Here is a 6,350-nt window from a genome sequence, read left to right on the forward strand (position 1 = left end):
ACTACATGCTTTTAGTCATTTATTTGCCTTCAGAAGATCCAGATGTTGCAATATTATGTTGAAAATGTGTCTTGTTGATTTCCCCCCCCCCCCCAGTTTTTTAGAAGTGGGAATGTGTTAGAGTAACAGGACTGAGTGAAAACCTGGAGACACGGCTAAAATGTGTATTTCATCTAAAATATTATAGATTTATTTTTAAATGTATTTAAAACACAGATGGGATATGGAGGTACACAAAAAGGCAAAATAAAAATGATCTCTTAAGGACTTTAAACATCATATTTCATGCTAAAATGTAGCGTTAGACACTGGGGACATGTACAAATGCTATATTTTCAGTGTTTTCGGTAGCTTTTAATATATATATATATATATTTTTAATTCAATATAAATTTGCAGTTAAATTAATGTGCAGGACACTTTGCTTAATAATAAAAAATTATTTTATAGGTTTTTATGTGTATTTTTACATGTAATGTCCTGGGGACAGAAATAGCATGCACTTGGTGGAATTTCCCATGTATTTATTCGGTCTGTTATTATTATTTTACATTACACTAATGCAATAGGTGTGTGTATAGCTATATTATTTTCACACTGAAGCAAATATTCTTCATAGTCAACAAACATCAAATGTGATATGAATCATATTTATCGACATCCTGACTAAAAATACCGCCGATCAAGAGAGCAGAATTAGTCTTAAACGCTTTAAAAAAAAAAAACTAATACCTCAGAAGGTCATAAACAGATCGCATCTACACTGAACACACATTCACCGCATGTGGCTTTGACATCATGTCCGCGCTCCCGCGAGCGCGCGCGCCCCCTAGCGGGCGTCATAGCGCCCCGTGACGTCACTTCAGCACCGTAGAGGAGAAACAGCTCCTTCCGCTCGACTAATGGACCCGAATCTGTGATCGCGCAATTCAGCCGATGGGGCTCGATCCGGACCGGATGAAATCACGTCGACCCTAGAGAAAAGCTCGCGCGCACGGTGACAGAGGAGAACGCGCTGAGAGGCGGCATTTACCGCGGAACCGAGAGGACAACATCGGATCCCACCCGTCACTTGACAACGCGACAACAGCATCCTCCAGAGATACGGTACTGCTTGATCATCCACAGCCCAAATGTGAAGCGAGCTCCACCGCGGTGCCTCGCTCGGGTCAGAGCGCGTGGGGCACGAGAAGCGGCTTTAAACGCCAGCGGGAGAGATGCTGTTGTGTGTGTGTGGATGTGTGTGAGTGTGTGTGTGTGTGTGTGGTGTGTAGCCGTGCAGTGTTTGTGTGTGTTTGATGTGGGAGCGCATCCTCTCTTCACTCGTTGCGGTACTTCACGCGGCTCGACGCGTTCACACGCGCCATTGACGCCAATGACCTCACATCTGAAAGAACGCGTCCGTTTACTGCGCTTTTGTGGGCTGCTTTTGATTGTACACGCATAATAGTGCGATTACACGACGCGCGTAACGAGTCGTGTCGATTCGGAGCGCACGCGCGCCGTAAGAACGCGTGCGTTTGTTATGCAATTTTGTCATATTGTGCAGAGAGTGACGTGACGCGAGTGCGAGCGTCGGTGCGCACGGAAGAGCGAACACAAATGCAGCGTCTTCCGTAGGACACGCTCATATTCACAATATATTTCATGCAGTTATACAATAGATTCGCGTATGTTATTGCTGGCACTAGCGTTGCAGTAAGCAGGGCCAGCCTGTGGGATGGATTGTGGGTAGATGACAAATAACATGTCCGTGAACATTAGGGGTTTTGCTTAGGATATGTGTATATAAACATAGAAGTGCATATTTAGGTTGAGCAGTTCACCTTGTGACAAAGAATTAGAAAAAGTTTAAAGCTGTATGAAGTCAAAACACATTTATTGCAGAATTGGAATAATGGATTGCAATTGTTTTAGCTTTACTCACTTTTCTATGTAGAACATTTATCTAGTCCAACAACATGAGTGCAAACAAACAGTAGTGGAACAATGACATTGTAAACAAAATAAATCTGGGCTTACCTGTAGAAACCCAACGCTTGAATATATAACAAAAATCTAAGTACTCAACATATGGACACCTCTTATAAATCGCTAAAGGTTAGTTTTTTACTAATGTGCAGACAAATTGCTCATGTTTGAAGTCTTTGCTCAGATTATTCCTGAGAACACATGGTAACTCTTCTGCCCTCCAATTGTGTGTTAAACACAGTCATCTTTTCAGAGATCGTCACTTTTTCAGTTATTAGTCATTTGATAATAACAAAGAGCTCATCTTTTACTTAATATGTGTTGGGATGTCACTGTAATTGCAGCAGTGCAAAAATAAATAATACAGTGAGGCAGCAATAGTTAGTGTGAAAGTGCAGCACACATGGTGTATATGCTGAAAAAAAAAACCATTTTCATGTCTGCTGTTATATTAAGACTGCTATGCATATCTCCGTATGGGGCCCCAATTCTATCACCTATAGCAGTGGTTCTCAACCAGGGGCCCACAGCCCACAGTGTATCTCCTGGAGCATGAGATAACCTAAAATTTATATATAATTGATTTATATTTTTAAGATATTCTTTAAATCTTATTATTAATATGTTAAGTTAAACACACTCTCTTGTATTCTGTGATTGTTTTAGATTTGATATGTTACAATATCAAAATTTCACAATACAATAATACCGCAATATGGAGTCTACAGTATTTATTGCAGTATTTCAAGAAAAAGACAAATAAAGAATTGGAAACAAAAGAAAATTTTGCACATGTTAAAGTTTAATTATTCTATCTAATGCACTTCGAGAGGTCAAAATTAAGAGCTCCAACCCATGTTCTTAACTAAGTAAACTTAAATGCACTGCAAAATAAATGACATTTTAATTTTGAATATTTCATATTATTATTTCTATTACAATACACTTGAAAGATGTATTTAAAATTTGGTCTGCAGTAATGTTACCTATTTAAACCACTTGCTGTCAGCAATTCATACTGCACTTTTAATTATTTATTTAATTATTTTTTTTTTTTTTTGCAGAAATGGTGTCAGCATCCTGCCCTCTTGTAGTTTGTCTCCATGCCTCTAGAGGTCCCCTATGTTCCCCACTGCCTTAGTTCTTCTTTGTGGGTCCTTGTTAGTGCTATCCAGATCACCTGTGCCTTGTTTCCTCTAGAGTATTTAAGCTGACTATTTTCCCCTGCTTTCTCACTCGGTTTTTGAGTCCCTGCCCTGTGTTTCCAGCCCTGTCTGGCTATAGCCTTCCAAGCTGTCCCAAGTAAGGTATCCTGAGTTACTATTGTTCTCTGATTTTGTTTTCTCCCCTCGTGGAGTCTTTATTTTTCTCTTGTGAGTTTTTCTTTGTTTTGACTGTTGTTTATACCTCGGCCCGAGAAGAACTTTTGTTGTACTATTCTTGCAAAGACTTTTTTTTTTTTAAATAAATCTACGTTTCCTGGAATACTGCCTCGAGTGTTTCGTTTGGGTCCAACATCATCACTCCTGTGGCTCTGTGGTAGCATCCTCAACCACCACACCAGAGACCCGGGTTCAAGCCTAGCTTGTGACAGAAAAACCGAGTCACTCATGGACCCAGAGACACTCAGCTCCAAGGACCTGTTGGCAGTGATCGCCCAGCACGAGTCATCTTATCAGCGCCATGAAGCCGTTCTCAGTCGTCAAGAGGAGCTGATGGGCAAACACTCTCAAATTCTAGCCGATGTGATGGCTTCCATCCGTCAGCTTTTTGAACGGCTCCCTGGTGCTTCACCTTCCTCTGCTTCACCCCCGAGTTGCAACAGGCCTACTTCAGTTGCGGAGCCCCGACTACCTCCTCCTAAGCCCTTCGCTGGGGATCCTAGTTCCTGCCAGGGTTTCCTCACCCAATGCTCCCTGACCTTCGAGCTCCAGCCCTCAAGTTTTCCTACAGACCGCTCCAAGATTGCTTACATAATTACCCTTCTCTCAGAAAAGGCGCTCTCCTGGGCCTCGGCGGTGTGGCAATCTAAGGATGCGTGTTGTGAGTCCTACGCGGCCTTTGAAGAGGAGTTCAAGCGAGTCTTTGATCATCCAGTCAGTGGTCGGGAAGCTTCCAAGCGCCTACTTACCCTCCATCAGGGTTCCCGCAGCACTGCAGACTTCGCCATTGAGTTTCGGACCATCGCGGCAGGGAGTGGATGGAACAATGAGGCACTGATGGTCTGCTTTCAGGGAGGGTTGTCCGAGCCTCTTCAAGATGAATTAGCCACCCGAGAACCAGCTACTGATCTCGAGTCCCTCATTGCTATGGCCATCCGCTTGGACAATCGCCTGAGAGAGCGGAGAGTGGCTCGGCGCAAGGCGTCTCAATCCCAAGTTCCTTTGAGCAGGTCTGTTTCCCCAGTCCGCTTTCCTGCATCCAGGGCTTCTCCAGCCCCTGAACAGCCCTCTGATTCCCAGGAGGACATGCAGTTGGGTCGTTCCAGGCTCTCTCCTAACGTGAGGGAACGTCGCATGAGGGAGCGCCGTTGCCTCTACTGTGGTGCTTCTGGCCACTTTCGCTCCACTTGTCCCGAGCTCTCGGGAAACGGATGCCCCCGCTCAGCTACAGGAGGACTGTGATGGGGAAAATTGGAGCTCCTCCTGCTAATGCTGTTTTAGCTGTTCCAGCCACTCTGTCCTGGGAGGGCCACCAGCATCCGGTCCAGGCCATGATCGATTCTGGCGCTGCAGGTGACTTCTTGGATCTATCTTTGGCTAAGAAACTTGGGATCCCTACCCAACTTCTTCCTCATCCCCAGGCAGTTACAGCACTGGATGGCAGACCTCTGGAACCAGGGAGAGTAACAGAGGCCACTCAGTCCCTGCAACTTACTATCCTTCAACACCAGCAGGAGGAGACCTTCTATCTGATTGACTCTCCCGAGTATCCTGTTATCCTGGGCCACCCCTGGCTGTGCAGACATAATCCTCAGATCGACTGGTCCACCGGCACCATTCTGAGCTGGGGTTCACCCTGCCATCTCACCTGCCTACTTCAGAGTCCCTCAGCCCCTAGTTCCGTATTTCAAGAGTCTGTCGACCTATCTCGAATCCCCAGAACCTATCATCAGTTCAAGGCAGTGTTCAGCAAGTCCCGGGCCACCTCCTTACCACCTCACCGCTCTTACGATTGTGCCATTGACCTCCTCCCTGGTTCCTGCCCTCCTAGGGGCCGTATCTTCTCCTTGTCTTCCCCCGAGCGCACTGCAATGGATACCTACATTAAGGAATCCTTGGCAGCCGGCATCATTCGTGCCTCTACTTCCCCGGCTGGAGCAGGCTTCTTCTTTGTAGGAAAGAAAGATGGGGGCCTTAGGCCATGTATTGATTACCGAGGTCTTAACAAAATCACGGTTCGGAATCGGTACCCCCTTCCTCTCATGGCCACTGCCTTCGAACTGTTACAAGGGGCTTCCATTTTTACTAAACTGGATCTACGCAACGCTTACCATCTCGTGCGGATCCGGCAGGGGGACGAATGGAAGACGGCCTTCAACACCCCCACAGGCCATTATGAGTATCTGGTGATGCCGTTCGGGCTCACCAACGCCCCTGCTGTATTCCAGGCACTGATTAATGATGTTCTACGGGACATGCTCAATCTCTTCGTCTTCGTATATCTTGACGATATACTCATTTTCTCGGGATCATTGGAGGAGCATGAAGGTCATGTCAGCAGGGTCCTCCAGAGACTTCTTGATAACCATCTCTACGTGAAACCCGAGAAATGTGAGTTTCATGTTACCCAGGCTCAGTTTCTCGGGTTTATCATCACTCCCGGCCATGTGGAGATGGACCCTAAGAAAGTCGAGGCCGTTCTCAACTGGCCCGTTCCCTCTACGGTTAAAGAGGTTCAGCGCTTCATCGGCTTTGCTAACTTTTATAGGAAGTTCATTAAAAGCTTCAGCTCTGTGGTGGCCCCATTGACTGCGCTGACCAAGGGAGGAGGAATCAAGATCCACTGGGGTCCGGAAGCAGCGGGAGCCTTCCAGGATCTCAAGCGTCGCTTCACTTCCGCTCCAATTCTCTCGATCCCTGACCCAGAAAGACCTTTCATGGTGGAGGTGGACGCCTCGGACGTGGGCGTAGGAGCCATCCTATCACAAAGGGGTGAGGATGGGAAATTACACCCTTGTGCTTTTATGTCTCGTCGCCTGTCAGATGCCGAGCGCAACTACCACGTGGGGGATCGAGAGTTGCTTGCGGTAAAACTCGCCTTGGAGGAGTGGCGCCATTGGCTTGAGGGGGCTCAGCACCCTTTCCAGGTTCTCACGGACCACAAGAACCTGGAATATCTCCAGCAGGCCAAACGTCTGAACCCTCGGCAGGCTCGAT

General features: G+C 46.3%; 1 protein-coding gene across 1 annotated transcript in view; it reads left to right on the forward strand.

The window, feature by feature from the left end:
• Nucleotides 1-860: 860 nt before the first annotated feature.
• Nucleotides 861-6,350, forward strand: part of map3k12 (mitogen-activated protein kinase kinase kinase 12) — a 56,420-nt gene continuing 50,930 nt past the window's right edge. Inside the window, exon 1 of the mRNA XM_073845219.1 lies at nt 861-1,107. The gene's annotated coding sequence lies outside the window, so the exon portion shown is untranslated. The remainder of the gene's footprint in view (nt 1,108-6,350) is intronic.

Source organism: Garra rufa, chromosome 8, assembly GCF_049309525.1.
Source record: "Garra rufa chromosome 8, GarRuf1.0, whole genome shotgun sequence".
NCBI lineage: Eukaryota > Metazoa > Chordata > Actinopteri > Cypriniformes > Cyprinidae > Garra > Garra rufa.